The sequence below is a fragment of the Ctenopharyngodon idella genome, chromosome 7, assembly GCF_019924925.1.
Source record: "Ctenopharyngodon idella isolate HZGC_01 chromosome 7, HZGC01, whole genome shotgun sequence".
Classification (NCBI taxonomy): Eukaryota; Metazoa; Chordata; class Actinopteri; order Cypriniformes; family Xenocyprididae; genus Ctenopharyngodon; species Ctenopharyngodon idella.
In genome coordinates, this window is record NC_067226.1 from 6704876 (window position 1) to 6732731 (window position 27856).

Sequence of the window (27856 nt, forward strand, 5' to 3'; positions counted from 1 at the left end):
TTTTATGTTTACATAATGTATACTATTTAAAATAATATATATCTTTTTATACATTTATATACAGTAATGCATGATATTTAAAATGTAGTATGAAATATACTTCACTAAAAAAATTACAATTCTGTCAAAGACAGTAGATGAAAAGACACTCTTTTATAGGCTCGTTCCTGATCCTCTGAAAATTTATTACAGGTCAGCGCAGATTATCTTGAACCATTGTGGGTGTTTACTATCCTCTTTTGTGTTTAAGCTGCACAGTGTCTTACTGGTAAACAATCCCATGCATTTCTGCAGCATAGAGAACAGCTTTGTGCTAGCAGACAAGGGCACAGCAGCCTGTAACATTATATAGGGGTTGATAGGGTGTAGATGGCAGGGAAAAGGGGCTTATGCAAGCCTTTAAAATGAAAAGTGTGTTGTAAGGGAAGCCTATGTGAAGAAGGAGATCGATGACAATAGATTTTCTTCCCTCCAGCAGAACCTCTTGGGCTGTGGCTGCTGGGATGTCAGCAGGTCTGGTGCATTACTGATGGCTGGTAGACTAAAGCCAGTGCTCATACTTCAGAACAAAGAGAAGGAAATGGCCATTTGAATAACAGAAAAACAGAGGCAGAAAGAGCTAGGGTGCTTTAGAGAGTCTGAGATGGAGAGAGAGAGAGAGAGAGAGAATTTGAGAGACTGAGATACAGAGGTAGAGACAGATGAAAGAGTAACGGAAATGACCTGGATTATTATTCATCCAGGTCATTCCCTTTAGCCTCTGGCAGCAGAGGTCTGATTGCTCACCACTACAGCAGACATCATATTTATTTTCTAAAACTGAATTTAATCAGTACTGGGGTTAACGCATTACAAGTAACTCAAGTTACGTAATCAGATTACTTTTTTCCAAGTAACTAGTAAAGTAACGCATTACTTTTATATTTACAACAAAATATCTGAGTTACTTTTTCAAAAAAGTAACTCAAGTTACTTTGTTTTCCCATTTATTAACTGACACCTCTCCTGTCCCCATGTTGAGAGAAACATGATGCGTTGTGTAAACATGATGGTTATACTAGACTACTGTAGTTCTAGACTAAATGTGAGCATACATTTACTCATCTCACTTGCACAAAAACAGATTCAGTATTCCTTAAAATGATAAAAACAGCGAAATACGAACTCAAAATATTTAGCAGAATATTTTGCATCCTATTCTTCTGGGATCCAGAATTGCAGCACAGCTGAGATGTTTGTTTTTTGAGCTGTGTTCTCCACTGTACAGATGTGAATTTGCATTTTCTTCACCCTAAGTCTTATTCATTTCTCTTTTGGTGCGAAAGAGCCTTTACATTTGCCAAAAAAAGCCCAGCCCAAATGAGAAAAAGTAACGCAAAAGTAACTTACCGCATTACTTTCCATAAAAAGTAACTAACGCAATTAGTTACTTTTTTAGGGAGTAACACAAAATTGTAATTCATTACTTTTAAAAGTAACTTTCCTCAACACTGAATTTAATAAGTACTGAAGTTTCTTTTTTCTCAAAGAAATAGATGATCTCAGAATGAAAATTCTGTCATCATTTATTCAGCCTCTTGTCATTCCTAAACCTGCATGCTGTTGTTTTTCAGTGCATCACACAAGAACAATTTAAGAACAGCATTCTCCGGTACAATGGCAGTTTATAGTGACCAAAAACATTTTAAAAAGTGAAATAAAAATAGTCCATATAATTTGGTTCCAATGTTTTACCATGTTGGACCATATTTCACCATATGTTGCACTTTCTCCCATTAGTAATACACGTGCACCGTCTTGGTATAAAGTGTTTGGTTAAATTTAAAAACCGAATCAGTGAAGGAAGTTGGTTCACAAATTGGACTGAACAGTTTGTTCATGATAGTAAATGACCTGAACTGATTTGTCTTAATTTGAGCCTGTTCCTCACACAAAGATATTGCATGTCTTCAGAATATGGCATACAATTTGTATTTTCTTTTTTTATTAAAAATATCAATTTTTGTGTGGGAAAACATGAGAGTAAGTAAATGATGACAGAATTGATTTTTTTGGTGCAAAAATGTCTTTGAATCTGCTGTTAGTGATTTTAGCCATTTTGCTAAGTTTCAGCATTTTTGCTAAGATGCCAAAAACTGAAGGTTTAATAATCACAGGCATGGAGCGTTTTTAGTGTGTGTTATTCAAAACGAATCACTGAAAGAACCTTTTATATTCTGCAATTATACCAAAATGAGGCATACAATTTAACTCAACTTCTAATTGGTAAATATACAGATAATCCATATGTGCAATGTGTTACGTGACACTAGTCAGATGTTGTTTATGTGAGATACAGTAGAATATCCAACATGAAAATCCCTATCGAATTCTGTTTCTGTGATCTGAATGTCTTTCAGCACCACAGACAGCAGCAAATCCTCACGCTGTGTTCCAGAGGCAGAGTTTGCGAACGCAATCCCTGACATTCATGAATAATCATCATATTAATCCAAACAAGGTTTAGTAGGTCTCTTAATTTCAGCAGAAGTCACCTGGAGCTTTGGGGAGATTATTGATGACACTGAGAATGATTCTCTTTCCTGTCATGCACCTATTCATTTCCTTTCTTTGTCATGCAAAGCAAAAAGAGCTTTACAACAGGTTTTTAGATATTTTCACTAGCAAGAATCTGTCATCAAGGAAACTGTAACAGCAGGTTTTGAAACAAATAGGAAGACGAACAAGAAGTACAAGGAGTCTGCCAGTATTGGAAACAGGCAAAATATGACACTTCAGTTTGATGAACAGATGACAAAGGGCTTGTAATAAAGTTCTATATATGAATTCATGCATCAAATCAGACATTGTAAGTTTCTAAAGGCCTCATAGAATAAAATAAACTTGGTAAAGTCTGTAGTGTGATAAAAGGTGCGTCTATTGTCTGGTTTCACTGCTAGCCTTTGCCAAGAAGCACAGCTTGTTTTCCTGCTCTCCTTGAAAAACTATCTCCTCCCATGGGATCCTGAGTCAGACAGTAGTCACTCTTCACTCCAAGCGCAGCACTCCTTTGAAGACATAAATAGGCTGTGTGTTTACCTCTGTCTGCAGCACTGAGCTGATGCATAGCAATCTATGGTGCTAGTTGTAAAAAAAAAAAAAAAAAAACAACTTTATTTTAAATGGATATATTTAATAATATTACTGTTTTACTCTATTTTTGATCAAATAAATGCAGCCTTGGTGAGCTTAAGAGATTTCTTTCAAAAACATAACAAAATCTTGTTGACCCCACACCTTTACACAGTCATGTATGTTGTATGTCATTTTGTCATAAAAGTATCATAATTGTTTACCATATAGCTTATTCTATTCCAGGTCTTCTTCAGCCATGTAATCCCTTTGTATGAGGAACATACCAAAATTTTGATATTTACTGAAAATCTTGACATCTGCTCTAGCTCTCCTTGGAACACCAGTTATGATGTCCGATTTGTGATCTAATCATTTTTTTTTAATGAGTGAATGTGAATCTCAGTGAATCTTTTCTGATCTGAATGTCACATTGATTCAGTGATTTAGTCAGTTAACAGTCCACTGAAGGGGAAGTTTTTCAGTGAATAACAATTAAGTTTCGGGATGTATGTAACACAAAGCTATCATATGACTTCAGGAGACTTGGAATATAGGGCACAAGTTATATGGACACTTTTGGAAGTCCTTTTTGAAGCCTGACAACATCAGTCCTCATTCACTAATTTTGTAGTTAAAAAAAATATCTTTTAAAATTCACCCTTTGTGTTCCAAAATAAATAAATAAATAAAATTTAAAAAGTCATGCACAGCAAAATCACCAGAGTTAAATTAACTCTGCTTGGAGTACATATGGTCCCTCTCTAAATAGTGTTAAGTAACACTTAACCAGAGTTAAAGTTAATGAGATAATTAAGTGATGATTGAGCGTTAGTGATGAACACCCGCTGTTAACAAGCAGAATCACTGAAGAAAAGAGAAACACAAGAACTACAACTGACTTCAGCCACAGTCTTAGATGAAATCAACTGAAGATAAAAGACTTTATATCTCTCAAGATCTCAGTAGAGGAGGATTATCTTTTCTTCAGTGATTCTGCTTGTTAACAGCAGGTGTTCATCACTAATGCTCATTTATCACTTAATTAATCGCTTAATTATCTCATTAACTTTAACTCAGCTTCAGTGTAGCTTTAACACTATTTAGAGAGGGACCATATGTACTCAGAGCAGAGTTGATTTAACTCTGGTGATTTTGCTGTGTACAGGATCAGAACAACATGAGGGTGAGTAAATTATGACAAAAATGGAATTTTAGTTGAACTTTCCCTTTTACACCAAAACAGGCTCAGACAGCAATGGTTTGGTAAAGAACGGCATTTTATTGCTGCCTGTGTTTGCTATTTACAGTACAGTTGGGCTATTAAGTCTTTTTTGACAGAGCCAAGGCATGTCATGGTGTCTTGACAAGGACAATTTCCCCCTCTGTAATCAAAGGCCAGTGATGGATGGATGGCAAGAGCATTTCTCAGCTGACCTATCCTGTCCACCTCCTCCTCATCCTTTTCATTCTCCTTGTGGTCTTCCTCAGGCAGCCTCCACGATGGAGCCATTATGCTGACACCGGTGCCTACATTCTGTCCTTCTCTTCTCATAATGCAGGTCTGCAGGGGTGGAGAGGGGATTTTAGCCACACTGCTCTGTCGGCATGCAGCATGGCCGCTGCCATTTGACAGGATTTGGCTGGAAAATTAGACCCTGCTTCCGCCCCAGATGGCAGCTTTTATCAAAATGGCTTTGAGGGTACAGCTTTGTAAGGGAGAGACAGAAAAAGATAGTGACGGAAGTCTATGAATAAGTGTTAAAGGGATAGTTCACTCAAAAATGTTTTTGACATTTTTGATGCTTCATTTGCTCACATTTGCTTGTCATTCCAAACCTACTTGTGTTATGATTACAGCTCCATAATTATACAGTATATTTGAAATATACACCAGTCAGTTAGATTTTAAAGGGGTCATATAATGCCACTTTTACAAGATGTAAAATAAGTCTCTGATGTCCCAAGAGTGTGTTTGTGAAGTTTTAGCTCAAAATACCCCACAGAGGATTTTTTATAGCATGTTAAATTTGTCACTTTTTGAGGGTGAGCAAAAATGCTCCGTTTTTGTGTGTCCCTTTAAATGCAAATGAGCTGCTGCTTCCAAGAAGAGGGCGGAGTTTCAAGAGCTCTTGTTAGCAGCGCCGATTACCTTAAATTACCTTAAATTGTTGACTTATTTAAAATGTTAGAAACTGTTCAGTCTTTTATGTTCAAAACGGAGTCGGAACAATGATGGAGATACTCAAGAAGAAATGACAACATGTAGAATGCAACAGAATGTTTCTGAGCGGTTAGTTGAAGAATTTATGTGGCTGATGTGGAGTTAACTATCTTAAAGTCATTGATTAGCATATTCTGTCATGATAATCTATAAATTGCTTGTGTGGGAACTGTTGTAAGATGCCTACAGAGCCAAAGAATATATGCTGCATAAAGATAGAACAGGTGTAGTTTAGTTTAATTACGGTTATAATTGTCATGTTGTCATCTTGCTTTTATGCCATGCTATTGTATTTGTGTTACATACTGTATTGCAATATCATGGCCTCACCCCCTTTGTTGCGTGTTCTCGGGGGCAGGGTTTATGTAAATTTTAGGGTTAGTGATGTCACCAACACAGGAAGAAGCTTGTTGTAGTCCCTACCAGCCGTTTGTTGTAGTCCTTAAACAGAGAATTCTTTAAAAGAAAATATCTCCCTTTGCTTTGAACTTTGAGCGTTGTAACTTTGCAGATGTTGTTTATGCTCTAACAGCAACATTACACACTAACAAAAGTAAAAAATGTGAAATCATAATCAACCACCCCTTTAAAGGGTTACCTCAATCAAAAATGAAAATTCTGTCATTAATTATATAATAATCACCCTCATGTCGTTCACACCCGTAAGACCTTCATTCATCTTTGGAACACAAATTAAGATATTTTTGATGAAATTCAAGAGCTCTCTGACCCCTCCATAGACAGCAATTTAATTTCCACTGTCAAGGTAATTAACGAGAATACTTTTTATGCGCAAAAACAAAACAAATAACGACTTTGAAAATAACAACTTTGATCAAAAGTGATAATGCTACAAAAGATTTCTGTTTCAAATAAATGCTTTTCATTTAAACTTTATTTTCATTAAAGAATCAAAAATGTATCACGGTTTCCACAAAATTAGGACCGTCTTCAACATTAATAATAATAAGAAATGTTTCTTGAGCACCAATCAGCACATTAGAATGATTTATTAAGGATCATGTGACACTGAAGACTGGAGTAATGGTTGAGAATTCAGAATCCATAAAAGGAATAAATTACATTTTATATAGTATGAATATTATGAATATATAATTATATTAAGCTATTTTAAATTATAATATTTCACAATAATACAGTTTATACTATATTTTTGATCAAATAAATGCAGCCTGTGTGATTTAAGTACTATTTTTCATTGTATGTAAATGAGCAGCATCCACAGTCTGGAACATTTTTGTGTTCCTCGGAAGAAAGAACAGGTTTTATAAAACATGATGATGTCAGTGATGACAGAACTTTTATTTTTGGGAGTATTCCTTCAAAATGCAGAGAAAGCGTGCACATATTTCCCCTTCCTCTCAGTTTTTCCATCTGTCCATAAAGCTGAATCCTCTTACTCTACTTATCACTGTGGATTTACCAATAGCTGTTGAACTGCATTTGAAAGAGCAGCATCTGCCAGCAAGATGTCAAAAAGATGTCCAATTGTGCAAACAACTCCTCATCATTCATTTTTCCCATTTCCCTCAACAACTGATGCTATATTACTCATTAGCCATTAAGCCTCAAAGCCTTTATTTCCATGGGAGCTCTCTATTGGTTAAATAAAGATGTTCCCATCTCTCTCAGTTGATTATAGCTGATGGGAATTTTCTCCTCATTGTGTTTGGGGCAGGTGTGGAAAATAGGGTGTGACGACGTCACTTCACATCAGATCTGATTTTTGTTTGTCTCGGTCCGTCTGGAAGACGCATGTCCCTTAGGAAATAGACAAATTTATAGGACACTTCTACAATTAGGTGTACAAATTACTGCCAAAGTCACCTAAGTCTGTGGGGGACATGTGAGGTGTCATTATCAGTCTTATCTAATGAAAAACATCTGCTCGTGTAGAAGCACCCCCACAGGAGAACAAGTGACACTGTCAGGAGGAGAGGAAAGACGGAGAGTCTGCACTGCATCACATGTCTCAGATGGGACGCCCCTGTTTCTCCTCCTCCCTCCTCAGAATGTGCCAGAGCAGTGGCACTGTTGATTGAATCAGCCTCTTTGTGAGCTGGTGCTCAGTAATCATGGCACGCAAATCAACTCTTGGCTCCAAACAGAGTCAAAGTGTGAGACATGCCAGTGAAAATGAGCTTCCTGTTTTCCCTTAAACACTAGATGTCACAGACATGTGTCAATCAAACTCTCAGCTGTCTTCTTTCATTTATGATATGTGGCCATTTACTAGAAATTATAGTGACTAGCAGACACAGACACGGTTGCGTACATGTGTATGTGTGTGTCTTTAAAGGGATAGTTCAGCCAAAAATGAAAATTATCCCATGATTTACTCACCCTCAAGCCATCCTAGGTTTATATGACGCAGGATAGGAGTAGTGTAACCTTAGATGCCTCTCACGGTTCAAACAAACAGGGCTGGGCAACAAACTCATGCTTCTCTTCTCTTATGTCGAAGTCCTCCGACATTTGTCTCATTTCTCATTTTAGACTTCTAATTCGTGACCAGTGTTCGTCAATACGTCATGCGTCGCTTCAGAGGTCACTCTTCCACTGCAAATCGATGTGTATGGGCCTGAAGCTAGTTATTATAATTAAGTTTTAAATATGGATATTTTTCTCACAAAAACCGATCGCTTCTCTTTAGGAAGCCTTTATTACCCCCTGGAGCCGTATGGATTATTTTTATGATGGATGGATGAATTTTTTTGGGCTTCAAAATGTGGCCCCCGTTCACTGCCATTATAAAGCTTGGAAGAGCCAGGATATTTTTAAATATATCTCAGATTATGTTCGTCTGAAAGATGATAGTCATATACACCTAGGATGGCTTGAGGGTGAGTAAATTATGGGATAATTTTCATTTTTGGGTGAACTGACCCTTTAATACAATGTGTTTTTGACTTATTCAGTTGTCATTTTGCAACATCACTGAAGCTAAGGTTCTCCCATTAGAAACAATATTAATCATACTATTTTATTAACAAAATGCTTAATGTTATTTAGCAGGTGAGGGCAGATTGAGGTGTTCTGTTTGTGCAGTCGTGATGTTCTTATTCATCTCTTTGTTTTTCTCTTCTAGTTTTGTGCCTGAGAGATATTCTTCACCCCACAACAGTCGGTAAGTGTCTCTTAAAATGAGAATGCTCTCTGTGCAAATGACAATTATGACAGATGGATGTATCCCTTGTTTGAGCATCATAGTCAGGCCTTTTTTTAAATTATAAGGAATGGTTTTCAAACATGATGAAAATGTTATATGGTAGGTGAAGTTTGTGAAAGATGTGGAAATTACAGGAAGTGGAACTGATCTGAGAGAAATTCAACAGATAATGGCATGGGAAATGAAGTGTTCTTCTACTCTGGTTCATAGATTTGTTAAACATATACAGTAGTCAACATTTGAAGTGGATCAAAAAAGTTTATCAAAGTTGTCCTAAGAAGAAGGTTTTGATCCATTTCAAATGTTGACTACTATATGTCACATACAGAAAGTTGCTCACCAAGGCTGTATTTATTTGATCAAAAATACAGTAAAAACAGTAACATTGTGAAATATTATTACAATTTAAAAGAACTGTTTTCTATTTTAATATATTATACAATTTAATTTATTGCTGTGATTTCAGCATCATTACTCCAGTCTTCAGTGTCACATGATCCTTCAGAAATCATTCTAATAAGCTGATTTGGTGCTTAAGTAACATTTCTTATTATTATCAATGATGAAAACAGTTTTGCTGCTTAATATTTTTGTGGAAACTGTGATGTTTTTTTTTCAGGATTCTTTGATGAATAAAAAGTTCAAAAGAACATAATTAGAAATAGAAATCATCTGTAAGATGATAAATTTCTTGACTTTTCATACTTCACTTTTGATCAATTTAATGAATTAATGAATGAGTGTGTATATATAAATTGAATGCACATTTATATAGGTGACATTTTAAACAGATTGATGTTTGTTTGCCTGTAAGGTCGATTCTATAAATGTCATACAAGACTTTGTCAAGCCATCGTTCAAAAATCATCTTGACGAATATCCCTTTAGTTAAAAATGACACTTACATTTTAATTCTACTTAAAAATTTATACTTATAAAATTAAATTGCAATTCTGCATTCTGTTTCCTACCTCAATTCAAATTGAGTTGATTAACTGGAACTTAAAAAGCATTCTCAAATCAATTCTGAGTAGCTTACAACCAAGAATAACACTCATCTGTTGTCTGTATTTAACTTCATTCTGTATGTGTTCAACTGCTTAGGCTACTGTTGACATGCCTGGCCTTGTACCATATAATAAGATGTGAGGATGCAATAAGAGGTGTGGGGGAGGGGCCAGCACATGCTAATATATGCTCAGAGGACCCGTGTTGGTGATGGGGTTGGTGTAGGGTTGCAGTATCGTGGGAAATGTCTTTGAAGATGTGATGGGGTGGAGGAAGGATCACAGAGCGGTACGGCTGCCCAGACACCTCACTTTTCATCATGTATTCACCATCTTTACTTAAGAATATTTCATGAGTATATGAGAAGGAAAAATACATTATTTTAGTACTGTGGCTTTTTTGTTTGAGTGCTTTAGAAAAGGGCAGAGATGGAGACCTGTACTGGTTTACTCGAGGCAGCGTAGGGCGGGGCCAGACTGAGGAGGCTCTTTGTGAAGGCAGATTGAGTCTTCTGTTGTGTCTCTTCTTCCGTCTGTCAACGTGGAGTGATTGTAGAGGTTCAGTGGATGATTTCTGAGCAAAGACAAATCACAGTCTCGTTGGATGAGAGGGGGAGGGGCATGAATTTTAATTTTAAGGTAACAATTTATCTAAATCTTTTTGTAGTCAAGAGAAGTTTTAGACTATGACTATTTAAGTTATATAAAATATATTGTTTTTGATTATTATTGATGTGTTTAGTGTTAATTTCAAGAGTCATTTTTATATATTTAGGTTTTTTATAGACTACGATAATTTAGGATTTTGTTAATGTATTTGTGACCCGAGATGGCAAAATGAGTAGGAACGCGGACGGGCTAATTTCGAGTTTTTTTACAAATTGAGGTTTTCACAAAAATTAGTTCATTAAGCCCTCGTCTAGCAATCCCAATGCTCCAAATAGCAATTAAACATCTAAAAGTATCTTTATTTGTACATTTTCTGAGAGGAGTACCTTTCCTTTGACCATGAAAAATGCTGTTTTTCTCTGCTCGCTTCTCGACTGCTGCACCCCTCAGCACAAGTTTGGTATCATTTTAAAGCCCAGAATTCCAACTTTGTGAATATTCATAGCGAATTCTCGATGGCATGAGTCTGAACTAATGAAATGTGATTTTCTTATTCATGCTGATGTAAACAAAACGATCTTACTCACGCTGACTGACAGATCCAAAGCTTGCGCACAAAGACGCCTCAGACAGCACGCAATCCCGATAAACACAGAATTACAGTATTTCAAAAAACATTAACACAGAATTACAGTATTTCAAAAAATCTGTCTTGGCGAGTATTCACGCAAACATTATCTGTTATGTCTTAAGTTAACTGTTGGGGAAAAACATCTGATGTGTAACATTATATTAAATCCTTTTGGTACAGTAGGTCTTAATATATAGGCTGTCTGTTTCATTAATGTTAATCAAACAATTGTGGAATCATGGAAAAAAGTTGAATATATATTTTTCCTATAGATGGGGTTTGACTTGGTTTGTGCCAAATTTGGTGGTATTACCAGGGATTTTAAGGTATGGTTGCTAGATGATTTTGTTTTTGAACCTTCAGAAAACTTGATTTTTCACAAAATTGACTTTGCTGACTCTATCGACTTCAAACAGGTGTAGCTCAATCATTTTTTTTTGTCAGATTCCAACAAATCATACATCATTTTGAAGGTTTTTTAATAGAGAATGTGAGAATAACAACTCATTTTTGAAAATTTGCTCATTGCGATTCATTTTGCCAGCACGGGTCACAAGTAGTATAAATATGCTCCAATTTGTTGTTGTCACTCTAGTGATCCTGATTGTATTTGTGCCATTACTCTAATAAATTACTCTAGTTTTAAGAATATTTATGCATGTTTAGAGAGAAACCAGAAAAATGCTGTGTTGATTATGATTCCAACATGCCATCCAATAGAAGTCAAACCTGAAGTATATGTAAAATTCTTGGTTCATTTTGATAGGGCATAATCTAAAAATGATTCAGTGAGGGAACTCAGTAGAAGCTTTGAACTTTTCCTCTGAGTCTGATTCAAACCCTTGTTTGCAGATGCTTTGTGAATCTGTTGACGGACTCATTAAAATGTAATCTAGTTCATAAGAGTCATTTTTCGAAATGGACATCTGTCATGTACTCTGATGATTTTAATGATATCTGATGAATCGGCATTTGGATGCTCGCAAGTTTTTTAGATTTTTATGTTTGATTTTTTGTTTTTGTTTTTTCAGTTGGAGCAGAAAGTGTTTCTCATACTCCATGTTCTTATGGCACTGTATGTACCTTGAAATGTTTTTTGTTCTTGTTGATTGTAAATTAGTGGTACTGTTTTGCAGAACACTGATTCTGTTGCTTTCCGCTGGATTTCTCTGGGCTTGTACATTATTCAGAGCAAAGCGTCAGTAGGTGGGGAAATATAGCATTTGATGAAATGTGTTACTGCCCTTGGTCTTACAAATCAAGCAATAATGGAAGAATTTGCATACAGATGGAGACAAAAATGCAAAACGTGCTGGTGTGTCCTGCTGTGCTGCCTCATGCCCTTTCTGCCATATTTTCTGATGGATGGAAATTGAAAATGGAGGCATGCAGGCTGCCCTCCTCCGAAGACTTTCATTGAAAAATGACAATACTGTAACAGTGGTTCAGTAGATTAGTGTTTTATATTTTAAATTGGGGAGGGAATTTGTCTAATGGAATGTTTTTGTGTATTGACATTCTGTTTCCATTTTCTTGTCTTGTCTAGTTGTTGTTCTCAGGTGTGTCTTTTGTGTCTACGTTCAAGTTCTCCTGGGCAGTTATGAGTTTGGAAATCGTAATAATGACAAGATGTGCATTCAAGTGAATTTAGTTGGAATAAAATGGATTCGCTGAACAATTTTATATTTTTCTCTCACTTTTTCACTTCCAGGCAAGAAGCTTTTCAATCACTAATGCAAAATGATGAAGAGCAAATGATTCACTTAATGTATTTTATGATTCTCAAACTGCCACAGAGAATCAAGCGACTGAGAAAAGTTGTTTGGAGTAGTATTTTTTGTCATTATTGCTGTTCTTCACTTCTTTAGTTACTCAGACAAGCTTCATAGAACATCATATTGGAATGAACTACAGATTTCTGTGAGCTGTGTGATTTTCTGTAAAATGTTCTCATTAAGTGGTAAAATATGATTAGATATTCTTAAGCTGGAACGTATTGAGACATTTGAAAGCTTTTTATGTACTGTTTTTCTGACTTTGGCAGTAATTTGTAACTTGTAACTGTGGTGACTTTAACTTTTGAACTTCTAAACATTTATTTGGATATTTGGAAAAGGAAAAAAATACTGCTTGTATCTTCTCTGGATACCTTGAATCACTAATGAAATAATTTTTTTGTGTGTTTTTGGATAATTTCCATAAAATTGCTTTTACACACAGATCCCATTGTATAGACCAGATTTTGCAGCTTTTCTAATACAAGTCTGAGAAAACGGTAGATGTTAACAGTTGCTAAGGTAGGATTGGTCAGTCTGGGTTTAAAGAAAGTATTGATTTTCCCACTGGTAATTGTGACTTTAGGTGATGTGTGCTCAACTCGTAAATACAATCCTTCTGACATGACTGAAAGCACCAAATGGTCCTGTTGATTTATTCTCTTCAGTCATTGCTTTTTGTTTTGTTATCTTTATCCTTCATGTTTCCCTTGTTCTTTGTCAGTTCTTTTCCTATTTAGGCTGCATTATGTTCAGTGAAACTTGTATTATCCTTTGTAAACAATAAAACTGCGTAAAACTCTTGCTGGTGAGAGTAAACATTACACCTAAATGCGCTGCTGTTGTTAATGGATTGCATTATATTAACCTAATGAAATGAAAACATCTTCCTATCCTTATGAAACATCTGTTCAACACGGCCTATTGTAACCGGTGCAAACTGGTTGTGACTGAAACATCCTCAAGGGGGATTTTGGTTGGACAGACACATTTGTCCTCTCTCATTTCAGTTTCTTTGCAGTGTGTTCTGTGATTGGGTTTGGCCAAGCTCATGATTGATCAAGTGCAAAAGAGGATTAGTGGATGGATGCAGAGAGAAGGGATTCAATTCAGACTGTGCTTGCTGCGCTTATGGCAGTTAGCCGTCCTGCCGAATGCTTTGAAAGAGCAAGATAGTGTTGTGATTCACCCTAAGATCTAAGCCAAGGCTCATAATCTTCTTCGGATACTTTCAATCCGTCAACATCAAACTGACAGGGCACCCAGGAAGACTGCAGCCATGTCGGACCCCATCACACACCAGCCCGCTGTTTAAAACGGTGGGGTTGACTTTTTTTTTTTTTCTCGTTGTATTTAGACCAGTGACTGCATGAGTTTTTATAAAAAAAAGTCTTTAAAAGCCTCAGAAAGGGTGTAAAAAAAAAAAAAAAGGGAGATCTGGCTATTTAATGAACAGGAGCCATGAAAAGCCTCAGTGTAAACTGATGTTACGCTCCCCGCAGTGATGATAGGCTCTTAATCCGTGCATTTGGTGCAGAGCAGTCAGACTGAATGTGGAGAGAACAGGAAGTTTCTGTTGCTTTGCCGTCACATACATGCTTTCAAATGCATACAGAATCAATTCAGAGGCTGTAGGATGGCTTATTACTGGTGCCTTAAAGAGAAACATACTCTTAGCTGTCTGCTTGATATGTCATTTTGTTATACTTAAAGATAATGCACCTTAAAACAACATCCGTAGATGCATGAAATAGCCAGATGATCTCTGTGCATCAGATTTAGATGCTATTCATGTTGCGATTAAGTGCAAATTGTGTGCGGGTGAGTGTTTACAAGAATATACAGTGTGTGCTCTGACAGACTATCATATTCCTTTTGTTATCATTTTGTTAGTCATTTAGGCAATTTAGTTTCATTCGGAACACAAATGTTGTTGCAAATGAATCCAGTCCCTTGGTAATATATGAGCAAACAGAAAAATAATTTGATATTTTGGCAACAAAATGTAATCTTTTTCCCCTTGTAAGCTTTTCAGAGTTGTTGATGTCAGGGCCCCTCAAATACGATGGTACCATTGCGAGGAACCCACTTCCTAAAGTATAATGGTAAAATGGCACAATGGTATTAAAGGCACAAGATTTTTATATTAAAATATCAAAAAGCCACTTGCACCATGTTATATATTTCGTTCAATTGTGTGCTTACATTATCCTAAATGTTTCCAAGAATTTGTAAATTCAGAGAAATTCACAATTTTAAATAGTGCCCGTCCCTCCCTTGTCACTTGTCGCCTGTCAATGACGTAATATCTGCGTTATCCCTGGTTTCCGCTTGTGCTGCATAGTAACCGTGGCAACAGACGTGGACAGCTGCGTAACGCCTAGCGGCACGCTGTTTTTGTTTTGTTTAAACATTATGGACCATGGCAAGCAAACTTTGGGACAAAAGGAGAAATAAAACGAGGATCAATATCGGCGTGGTGTTTTCGAGATGGCAAGAGCCTTGCAACAAACTTCGACTTGACAGATACGCCGCTCTTGCACTTTATTAGACAGGTAAGAAAATGTATAACACAAAACAATGTTATATAGCGCAACACAATGAAATGTTAGAATATCATCAGTATGATATTCTAATGTTGATCTAGCTTACTGTTAGTCTCATACAGCCAACAAACTAATACCAAAGACTATAGAATAACACAAGACGCATTACTCATATTGTTTTGAATGGGAGAAAGTGCAACGCGCAATATGGCGGAATAAGTCCCGCCTTCTAAATAAGAGCTTCTAAATAAGGTAAATTCATCGGCCGTTAGAAGCTCCGGTTTCTATAGAAACAGTCAGACGCGCGCCTCTGAAATGAGACACAAGAGACGCGCATTTAGGACTGGGCATGCGCATTAGCTTGATCCAGCCTGAAAAATACCGATTCGAGCGTTTAGAAACAAAATTTATGAGACAGTTGCTGTCAGAATATATTGGTGATTTCAAATATGAAATTTAATCGAAAGCTTGGCAAACAGCCATTCAAAGAGATAGGAGCTGCATTGAATGCCCGAGAGGCATTTCAAAGATGGCCGCCGAGTGAAATGACTTGTCCTAAAGGGACTTTGCTAATACATAGAATAACATTACAACTTCCAACACACTCAAATGCAGTTTAGTATGATAGTGTAAAGATAGGCCAAGTGAAACCGCGCTGCGTTACCTCACAATTTTAAATCTTCAAATAAACTGACCTGTATGAATAGTATTTTAGCACTTGCGAGTGGTTCGGTAGAATGAAATGTCCTCATTCCTTTATATCCCCCGGGACTCGCGTGTGGCACTGATACCTGTCTCTCATTAGCAATCGCGCCCGCGATTCTCAGCCACGCCCTGCTTCATATCACGGTCATGTTAAAAACATGAATGCATTCACTCATCCATAAACATTATTTCCCCATAAACATTATTAGATCCATCGGCATGACGACAACTTCCATGATTACATGCTGATTCACTGCATCATCAATCTACGCCTTTGTTATTGTTTTGAAGAGGTTAGCGACCCCTAGCGGCGAAAAAAATACATTTTGTTCCTTTAATGTAAGGACATGTTGTTTCCAAAATTAAATTATTGGCTTTTATATATTATAACTGTTAAAAATTCTCTATTAAAAATTATTAAAATATGATATGCACAATATTTACTTCATGTTAAGCTGATGGCATATATTTTTCTATCCACTATTAATAAAGTTAGATAATTAACATTAATGATATTCACTATCATTTTTATCACTATGATAGATTCTTGTGATTCTTTTATTTATAGTAAAATCTTAAGTCAAGTAAATTGAGTACCTAAAAGTACCTACATTTTCATTCATTCAACTTTCTGTTGACCCCTCAAGCACCCCAGTTTAAAACCCCTGTGCTATAGGACCTTTCATATTCTTATCTAAATGTTGAATTGAGTTTGTTTTGAGATTAAGCTAGTTGAAGATCAAAGGTGTAAATTAAAGGTCTTCAGCTCTTCTTCTGGAGCCCCAGGCTGTGTTCGAACTCGCCCCCTATACCTTCATTCACTATTCCCTACATTAGTCCACTAATATAGTTCACTTGAAGGAGTGAATGAAAATGAGTGAGCAAATTCTGACACTGCGTAGTTTGTGCTTGCTGTTTAATAATCATTAGAAACTTAGGAAACTGGCAGCTCCAGTATAATGAAAAGATTTATCTTGAACTCTGTCATGGAAACTAGCATGTATAAACATTAATTAAACAATTCATTTAATAATTAATTAAAAAGGAATTTATATCTGTATGATATTACGCTGTACCCACATGAGACTAGCACATTAGAAAATGGATAGATAGATGGATGATTCAGCTGCGGGTGTGCTTCTGGAGAGACGCAGCAATTCATTTGGCGTGACTCTCACAGTGCATTGTGGGTATTCTCTAGCTGTTGAGTGTACATCGGTTCTACACTCGTTATTGCAATGCATTATGGGATTGAATGAGTGCACTCGCTAACATCCACTATGGTTTTGGACAGCACTACAAATGGCTGTTCCCTCAAATAGTGCCCTATTTATGGGTATAGGGGACGATTTCAAACACTGCAGAAATTAGCCTCAACCCGATCAAACGCACCTGAACCTGCTAATCAGCGTCTTCAGGATCACTTGAAATTTACACACAGGTGTTTTAAAGCAGGATGGAACTAAGGGCTGTTTCTGGAAACTGGATAGGACATTGCTGTCCTATCAGGCAATGACTTTGTAGGCAGAGTTTGCGCATGAAGGTACCTCACAAAACTGATTATAGACAGACTTCTGAGGAAGTGTAACAGTTTAATGATCTACAGCAAAATAGAGAGAGATTTGGTGAAAACTAAGCTAATATTTAATTACTGCAATAGTAATTTCTGGCTAGAAATGACATCAAAAGTGATAAAATGTGGCCAAAAATGTACATTTACACAGAAACCACCAACTGCAACTTTCAGACGCCATCTTTATTTTTTAGCTCAACTGTCACGGAATGGAAAGCACAGGATTGTGAGATATCAAAGTCAGCGAAGGATATATATATGCTGCCTTCAAAAATCGATCAGATGAAGGTATCTCAGGAGACAAGAAGTGAAGCTAACATTGGATTCAGACATGCCTTGAGGCCTTCCTACCTTGCAATGCATCCTCTAAAGGCATCATTTTTTCAGTTTACGGACACAGCCAAGCTTTGGAGGACAGTGGGTCTCATGGAGCAGTATCCTATTACAGCTTTACTCTCAAAACTCAGACAGAGGTGCTTTTTGATGTCAGCTTGTCATAGTAATCCAAAACCTAAAGCATGATGGAAGAAACAGTCTGCTTAAGTAGATGAGAGAGAGCACAGATTCTTCTGTGGGAACCTGTTTTACACCAGTCTCTGTCTATGTAGATCACACTGTATGCCAGAAATCACCTTGTAGCATGTCTTATTGTCTTATTTATTTATTTTTTTTTAGCAGTGAAACACTGTTACACCGTTTGATGACTGAAGATTAATGCCTCTCAGGCATGGACACCCTGCTTATTTGTATCTGACCTGCTTTTCCCCAAAGACTGATATGACTCAGCTAGTCTGATCTCCTTTCCAACCCTGAGGCATATTGTGTGTTAAAATAATAAATATCAAACAGAGCAGGCACAATCTAAAAAATATGTTCTTTTCATCTTGAACCAGCCAGAGTTCAGACTGAATTTAGTGTCGAGAGGCCACAAGAAGCACAATTCTGACAGTCTGGTCCAGATGATGCTGACTCCTCACAATTATACATGAAAATGTGTAGCTACTACTTTTTAAAGAGCTATGTTTACCTAATGTGAATCTTAAAATGGCTTTTAGTGCTTTAACTTAATGTAGCCAAGTTGATTCTGTCATATAAAATGTTGTAATGCTTTAAATAAAGCCATTTATTTTAAAAGACATGAAGTTTATTTTTTGGTTATCCGATAAAACATTCTTTTTACAGATCATGTTCGAAGCTCTGAAATGCATATATAGGTCAAAAATGAAGATTAGAAGCATAGTTGCGAAATAACTTTTTTCAAGGAAAAAACAATCAGTCTTTTATTCAAATCTGGGGCATTTCAAACACATTGAAGACTGACAGATCATTTTTTGACCTACATATGTGGTTTAAGGTTAAAAGTTCTAATTGTACAAGTGTCAAGCACAGGTTGCAGAAATTTGCTCGACTCAAAAATATATACAAAACAGTCTTTAATAAGTCCAAAATTCAAAAGGAAACACTCAGGAGATCAAAACAACCACGTAAAAAGTTAACAACAAACAACACTGAACAAAGAACTGTGAACACTCAAGGCTTAAAAACACACAGAGTAATTAACAGAACTAAGAACAGGTGTGGAACTAATGAGTAACTATGGAAACTAACAATGACCAGGAACACAGGCAAAATGACAACAGGGAAAACAAAAACAAAACACAATGAAAGTAAACAGAACTAAACATAACCCTGACAACAAGAGCTTAAAGGGTTAGTTCACCCAAAAATGAAAATTCTGTCATTAATTTCTCACCCTCATGTCATTCCAAACACGCAAAAACTTTGTTCATCTTCGGAACACAAATTAGGATATTTTTGATGAAATCCGAGAGCTTTCTGACCTTCCTATAGACAGCAACGTCATAACAAATTTCAAGGCCCAGAAAGTATAGCTATATACTGAGCCGCGTTCTGACGTTGAACCCAGAAGTGCTGCATTATTGCCTAGTTTCCACCGAGCGGTACAGGACAGTACAGTACAGTTCAGTATGATTCAGGATGGCAAACTATGATCCAGCTTGCGTTTCCACCTCCAGCAGAACTCTTACTTGATAGGAGTGGTGTATGCTAGAAAGTAGCGTTCGATGTCCTTCTCGCATGAAGAAGAAAGCAACACAGTAAACAACAATGGAGGACATACAGCAGATCTTTTTCTTGCTTTTTCTTGCTGTTTGTCACAAGAAGAAATGGTATTGTGTCTCAACTTTTTTTTTAAAAAAATGGCCTCGTGTTGTCATTCGCAAATGGCGATTCTCTATCAACCAATCAACGCTCTGCTGTTAGTCTAGCTCCACCCTTTAGTACCGGACTACTGTGCTAGGTACCCAAATGGAGGGGTCCCAAAAAAGTGGTATGGAACGTTTCCATTGTCAGAAGCTGTGAATGGTACCCTAAATCCAAACCATACCAAGGCATATGTTTACAATGTGAACGGTGTAGGAGGCTGACAGGGAAGAGAAGAAATTGTTGAATAAAGTTGTTATTTTTGTTTTGTTTTGCACACAAAAAGTATTCTCGTCGCTTCATAAAATTAAGGTTGAACCACTGTAGTCACATGGACTATTTTAACGATGCCTTTACTACCTTTCTGGGCCTTGAAATTGGTTATGACATTGCTGTCTAAAGAGAGGTCAGAAACCTCTCGGATTTCATCAAAAATATCTTAATTTGTGTTCCAAAAATGAACGAAGGTCTTACGGGTTTGGAACGACATGAGAAAATGAGAAATGCCGTTTTTGAATGAACTAACCCTTTAACGTGTGATTTAATTCATTTTTAAGCCAAACTACTGAATTCTGTTATCCATACAGATAATGCGGGCAGAAAATAGCACGCAATGCAGAGTGTGCTGAAAACACAGTCTTAAAATAGCTCTGAATCATGCATTATTCGTACTGCACGCACAAGGTCTGTCAGACTGTGTATTGCATGTTTATGTGTGCTCTTACACCCTCAGTTCCTCTACAGACCCTTAGTTTCTGAACTCATTTCCAAGCTATAGGGTTTATTTTTGAAGTGACTTATGCTGCTGCTGTGCCCCAGTGGTGAGAAATATGAGGAGGAACACTCTGTTCTTCTGTGCTCTGGGACTCGCTGTTCCGCTGGGTGTTAGATACGGAGAGTGGTAGTGTTTTGATGCACAAGGTGATTTTGGCCTTTAAGTCTGCATCCTTTCTCTCCTTTTCTGGTCTGCAGGATCCCCTGGGTCTGGTCAGACCTCCAAAACCTCTGTGAACAGAGCAGGCGCTTAACCTCACACTCATACCGCTGCACAGCAAGTTACCGGTTGGTAACAAAGAATGAGTGCTGAAGAAACATCTGCATTGTAGTGCAGGATAAAACATATTGTTATATAAATTGCTATATATATAAATTTCACAAACTCTTACAAAGAAACAGCAAGTAACACATTGAATTAAACATGACATTTTGAAGTAGAAAAACTGAAATAAAAATTTCATTTTTTACAGTGTAGTAAGCTCAACACAACACGTAATGACTTTGTTTATCTGTACTCAATCCTCATAGCTCTCCTAGAAATGACTAAGAGGAACTTAGACATGCAAAAATCTGCCTGCACACCCTTCTCTGTGCTCCCAACGCACCCCAGTTGATGAGCAAAGTGTGTTTGTGTCATTTGCAGCCTCATGAATAATTAATGAGCTGAGGCTGTCAGTGGGTGGAGCTTTTCCACATTTCTCTGCCTCAGTGCTGCATTATCTCTGAGCATAACCTTCTTGGTATTGACCATTTTGTCCTCAGCCTTCATTTATCAACCACCTCATCACCCTTAGCGTTGACCGATCCCCAAACCCTGTTGACTTTTAATCAACTTACTTTCAGCAAATAAAAAGCCCATTTGTTGTTATTGGGAAAATGCAGAAGACTCCTACAAATCTATCATGGATGTGTTTTATCTGAAGGCAGTTCTACAAAAGGTGATTTGGTTGGTGTGCTCCCGTCTAATGACCATTCCATTCCAAGTTACTCTATAATTAAGAATTATTGGTCATTATTGGCCCACAAATATCCACAGCTGTGTTTTGGTGGTTGCTGGCCAGTAAGAATAGAATAAAACATACATTTTGGCCAATTTGTTATGGACATTACTGCTCGATAAATACAAATGTGATCTGCAACATTCATCAAAGAATCTCACGTTACTGCTGATATATTAGAGATGCTGCCATAATGAGGGTGCTCAGTAATGTTACCCTGCTTTAGAAATCTGTATTCAGCAGCAGGCACAGGTGCTATAATGACTCATACATCACATGTCAACCAAAGGTCATGGCCATCATTTATATAGGAGCATGGGGAGTACACCATGGGAATGTTATTGGGTGGGATTGATTGATTCTTCCAGGAAAAGCAACCCAACTTAACCTGTAATAGCAAGTGAAACTGGATGGTTTCCCTCAGCAAATTCTGCTTCTCATTATTTCAGTGCTACTTATTCTCTCATACATCTAGTTTTATTGCGTTCTTATTGTGTTCTGCATCCCAATGCTGTACTAATACTAAAACTAATGTTAGGGGCTCATAAAAGGGAGATTCATAAAGGGTAAATATAGATTGTTGCATTCAAATAGGGTTCATGTCATAACGCTGCTGCTAATGGTGATATATGCTTAATTTTGTGCTTTTGCTTGTGTTTCGATTGCATAAACACAGCTAATAAAGAATATAAGGGAAGAGCAAATAAGATGGATCAGAGCGCCTGTGGCTGTTTGAAAGTTAAACTTGTGGTCTTGAATTGCAGCTTCACATTGTTCCATTTTTGTATCTATGCATCTCTTCCCCCTCTCTGGCTCTTTCCACTTCTCCCTCTTCTTGTTTTTATCCCCATCTCTTTCTCTCTGGAGGCACTGAAGGGTCTGATCCCAGCTGCCACAGCCCAGATGGCTGACAGGAGGCAAGCAGTCTACTGCAATGGCGGCTTTGTCCTGTGTGTTGGTTTGAAAGTGTGTGGGTGAGGAAGAAAAAGAAAAGAGTAGAGAAGCGGACTGATGGCTGCTGTTAAAATTTGTTTTAACTAGGAATGGACCGATATGCGTTTTTCATGGCCTCTATCAATATCTAGAGCAGAGTGGATGGTGGTAAATAATTTGTATTAAATAAAATTGTATTAAATTAACCACTAATTGTATTGTTTTGCCTTATTTATAAAAGCAGTAATTATAAGAAGAAAACACAGTAATTATAAGATATATATATATATATATATATGTATGTGTGTGTGTGTGTGTGTGTACAACTTATAACAACTTGAGGGTGAGTAGTAAAGGATGACAGAATGTTGATTTTTGGGTGAACTATCCCTTCCATCCATCATTTGTTGGTCCATCCATCCATCCATTAATCCATCATTCTATCCATCCATCCATCCATCCATCCATCCATCCGTCGATTTAACAAATAATAAATAATTTTTTTTTTTATAAAAATCTATTCATATTTATAATAATGTATTTGTAATAATTATAGTATACAGTATACATTCTAAATAATTGTATTTATTTTTATAAAACGGTTAGTTCCTGTCCTTGATTCTGATTGGTCAATAGCTGTGTTTTATTCACGATAAAACACAGCTATGACCGCTTCATCCAACGGTTCTGTGTATCACTACACAACACCCTTAGCAACCACTCTTAGCAACGTAAACTGTTTGTTCTCAGTTGATATTGTTCATTGAAGCTTCCTGCATTATGTAGAAGGGTATTGTGAGAAAGAGATCGATTGAGCGAGTTTATTACCTGCATTCAGGTATTTCTTCAGGTCAGTCCTATATTCATAATAAAAAATCTGTTTAAATGTCCGATGTATTATCTTGTCCTTTTAACAGTTAAGGGGTTTTCCCGTGACTGACAGCACTAGTCAAAGCATTTGTCAGTTGTGTCTTGTTCCGTGTTCACAGCAATTCAGTCTTTTCAATGTAAAAGTCTTCGCTTCTGACTGACACACTCATAAGACAGGTCTTTGCCGCCATCTAATGGCGTTATAATGTAACTTCTGTTGCTGTTCATGGTCAGGGACTGTTTTTTCCGGCGGAAGTAAGGCTTTAGTAAAAGTTCACTTTATGAAAGTTGTATTGAAACATATTTTTGGCTTTAATATTTGTATTGTGTAGTAATCGTTTTATAAAAGCAATAAGGTACTCGAGGCTAGTGCTGTACCGCTTCGTGTTGAGCCTAACAACCCAGCCGTGACTTATTCACGATACAGCACAGCCTCTCGTACCTTATTGCTTACATATGTAATACTGTATGTATTAATATTAGATTACAGACTTTTCCTTTAACCCTAAAACACAACACAATGCAATGCGTAATTAAAAATATGGGTAAAGCATCTGTGAAAAATCAGTATGGAAAATTCCTTCATATTAACACACTGAACTGTATTTTTCTTAGAATGTGTATACATAGTACAAATGTTGCATTTTATATTTAATTTTATTATAAATAATATAAAGTAAAATTATTATTTAAAATGAACAAGTTCATATATCAGGTAACTTGTGTTTCAGACAAATGTAGCTAGTTTTTTTTCCTCTTCCAAAGAAGAAAAAAACCCAAAAGAAGCCAGCTCTACTCCACTCCTTTCAGAGTTTTCCATCTCCTGCTCCCTGTTCACTGATGAAAGAACTGAGTGAAAACACAGATGCTCCGACTTTCAAATAACATGCTCCTCGCTCCATGCAATAACTCTCATACTTTGTAATGCTGTGAACACAGGCAAGCAGAGTGATACAAACAGTGAAACGTCCCAGTTCACTCACTCACTCAATCACTGACTCACTGACTGACTCACTAACTCACATATTCAAGTCAACTCAAGCAGCACTTCCACTCCCTGCCAAAAAGTCTTTCCACTCTTTTCTCTCTTTTTTTGATTGGCTCTTTGCTTCTCTATTCATGTCATATTTGAGGACATCTGCGGCTCCCCCCTGCGCTGTGCTCACAGGCATGGCACTGAAGGTAGTGTGGACAGCGCTGGACTGGCCAGCATTGTTGCCTGCTGGTCAGTTTTGCTGATGAGTGACTAAGCCAGACGCTCAGCAGGTGTTCAGAAAGAGAAACACAATATCCAGTGTTTCCTTTACCATCCGTGAGGTGTGCTGCTTGTTTGTGTGTTAGGGGAAGATTATGAACATATTTGTGTGTGTGCTCCTGTATATGTTTTTGAGTGTATACATGACCTGAACCACCACCGTCGAAACTTTTTGCCTGGACAGAGGATGTTGTGGGTGATTTCTAGGCTGTTGCTAAAATGTTTTGAGTGTTTTCAGTACAATTCTGTGCAGTTTTTAGGGTGTTCTGGGTGGTTGGTGGATTATGATCTGCTTTCATACCAGACGTTTAAAGCAAAGTGTGTTGTGTGGGAAGGTGTTCGCTTGCATGCTAGAAATAGGGAGCCGTTATAGTGGAAACAGCCAATTCATGTATGTACCTGTATACTGGAAACTGTAGCCAAAATAAACATAACAGAGTCACAAGAATGAAGTATAATGGTATGGAAAGTGTGATATGATTCTATGTTGTATATAAAACATCTATGAATTCATTTTTAATGCATATTTCAGTTCTGCATAATACCCCATGTTAATTTGACATGGTGTTAAATGTTTGTCATGTAAACAGCTGTTATGTGCTCTGCACTGCAGCTCCTGCTGACTTAAAGTGAAAGTTCACCCGCCCAAAAAATTAAAATTCTGTCATCATTTACTTACCCTTATGTTGTACCAAACCTGCATGACTTTCTTTCTTCCATGGAACAAAAAAGAGGGTCTAAACAACATTGGACCCCACTGACTTTCATTCTGTCAAAACAAAACAAAACAAAACAAAACACAAGGCCTTTTTTTTTGGGAACGACTTTTACATTCCACAAAAGAACGAAAGTCATAAAAGTTTGGAAAAACATGAGGGAGAGTACATGATATTTAGGTAAGCTATCCCTTTAACTCTTACAAGAAACATGTCAATGAAACAGTTTTGATGTCTTTCTAATACTGCTTTGAATGTAAAGCAGAAAGAACAGAGAGTACATGCAGGTGTTTAAGTAGCTTACATAAGAACATTGAAGAGGTTTGTTAATATACACTGGTTTTCTGTGTCTTATTAGGTGTGTGATTGTATTGTTATATAATTTTGAAAAAACCTATCATATACCTGGTGCAATGCGGCGCCAGGCACGACTCAATTGTTTTTTTTTTTTTGCTAGTTTCAGCCCAACGCAGTTATCATTTTCACGTCCTGCGCCATGTTGTTTAAATAGCAAATAAATTTGCTGGTCTGAAAACAAGGTGTGTTCAGGCACATTGTTGGTGCGTTGCTATTTTGAGGCAACTGAAACAGACACAAACATTGCAAATATTAAAAAATAAAAGGATTACAATGTAAAAGATTATTATTGTGTGCATAAAGATAAAAATGCTTTGGTGAAATCCGGCTTTTCCCGTAGATGGTCTGCTCGCGCGTTTTAACCTCGTGCACAAGCAAATCTGTTTCCTCCTTACAGAAGCGTTCAGTTTTTTCAGCTTGCAAATTCCGCCATGTAAATAGCGAATCCGCCATGGCGTGAGCGCAACTGACTTTTAAAAGGAATGGGAGATGAGACTCTGATTGGTTTATTGGGCGTTACACCCAAAACACACCCATTACTCATTAAGAGGATAGGGACAACCCTTTTAGACCATGCGCCAGGCGCACCGACCATTTTTTCCCTCGTTAAACTAGCAAAAGTGGATTCGGACACACCCTTGCACTTGCGCCGTGGGCTTCAGACCATGTGCTTAGATCGTTAAAATAGGGCCCTAAAAGGCTAAATGAGCTGGGTGTAGCCTGATTTCCATTCTCAGGATCTCTCTTACTTTCTTCTAGCACTTCTGATCAGAGAATTGTTTTTAGGTATGTTTTCTCATATAAATTCTTGGGGCATTTATTATTTTCATTGTTGTTGTTAATTTTTCTATTCATGTTTTTATCTCTTCAACTGGTTTGTGTGTTTTCTTACGGTTGCCTATATTCTCATTCAGTTGGTGTGACATCTTGGTGTGAACATTTAAACAGTTATAACAGCAGGCATGTGTAAGGATAATTATTAGCAGGTGATTTGCTTGTGGGCTACTGGGCTTTCAGGGGTGACACACACACACACACACACACACACACACACAGAGAGAGAGAGAGAGAGAGAGAGAGAGGTGGTTTAGCTGAACCCATTCACAGTCACACAGCTTTTTCATTAACATGTTACCCTTGGGGGGCTTAATTATAACTATAACACGATAACCCATTTCCTCCTGAATCTTCCTTAAACACGATCTCCCTGTTCATGCATATATTATCAGGTTTTATTTTTTATTTAGAATAACAGAAGATTGAAATCATGTTACAGTTTGTAATTATAAACTATTTAGCTATTTTGAAACTATTTTGAAAAAGTCTTTCCAAACCCATGTTTTGTTTTGTTTTTTTCTCTGTGGAGTCTACATTTCAAGTCTTTGAACCTGTATAGTTTGTCTAACAGGCCACAATTTAAGTTTAAAGTTCTCCTGTTGTGTCCTGTATGTAAGAAACCGGAACAACATGAGGGTTAATAAATGACTCAGTTTTCATTGATTGGCGATCTATTTCTTTAAAACTCAAGAATACTGTGTTCTTGCATTATCTTTCTCAGTCACACACTGTTGCAGTGCATTTGGACCTTGTTTTGACCCACCACTGTGATGCCCACCAGTTAGCCATTATTTAGGGCTATGAATGCTGGCGGTTGTCTCAAACAAAAGAGCGTTGCCGTGGTGATTTGGAGAGGAGGCTGATCTGGTGGTCTGGCCTTGCTTGGAAGAGGTCTGAGGTAGCGTAAGTCCAGGAAATAAGCACTCCCCTCCCTGCAGCGTGTGAGAGACAGTCGAGCACACACCTAGAATCTCAATGAGAAAATGGTGTTTTCTCCTTGCAAGGAGAGTCAGAATACTGAAGCACAAAGCAAAACCCCAGAGTACTGCTCTGCAGGGTGGAGTTTCTAATATTTTCTCTAATGTTTGTCTTCAAATTTCATCAGTCTTATTTTTGAAAGATGAAGTATAAAGTCCAACAATATTTTACAGTTGAAAAGGAAGTAAACTCAGTGTTACCTATTAATCGTAACAACCTTTTCATCATGTAAATTTGAAGTGCGTTAGTGCATATGACGAAACCCTCATATCTAATAAAGTGCCAACAGAACATGCTGGTGAACTAAGTTTTAATAATGGCTTATGATCAGGCAGGAGGAAGATACATTGTGAAGCTGTCCTCTCAGACAGGGTGTGATTGTAATCTCCACATTCATTCACTATGTGCCCCAGTTCTCTTTCACTTCACTTCTGTGAGTTAGAGGTGAAACTTAAGGCTTGGCTGACCAAACCTGTGGTTGAAAATGAGAAATGAAAGAGGTTGGGAGTGGGGACGAGGTGAGTTATAATGAAGGTGATTC

At 37.2% G+C, this 27856-nt stretch overlaps 1 protein-coding gene across 7 annotated transcripts in view; it reads left to right on the forward strand.

The window, feature by feature from the left end:
- apba2b (amyloid beta (A4) precursor protein-binding, family A, member 2b) overlaps positions 1-27856 on the forward strand; it is an 86671-nt gene that overhangs the window by 13864 nt on the left and 44951 nt on the right. For 5 of the 7 annotated variants that reach the window (XM_051899103.1, XM_051899102.1, XM_051899106.1 and 2 more), the window contains exon 2: positions 8445-8483. The exons of 1 other annotated variant lie outside the window; for it this stretch is intronic. The gene's annotated coding sequence lies outside the window, so the exon portion shown is untranslated. Of the gene's footprint in view, positions 1-8444; positions 8484-10054; positions 10172-27856 lie in introns of those variants that run through there. One more of the 7 variants, XM_051899104.1, reaches the window with a different exon arrangement.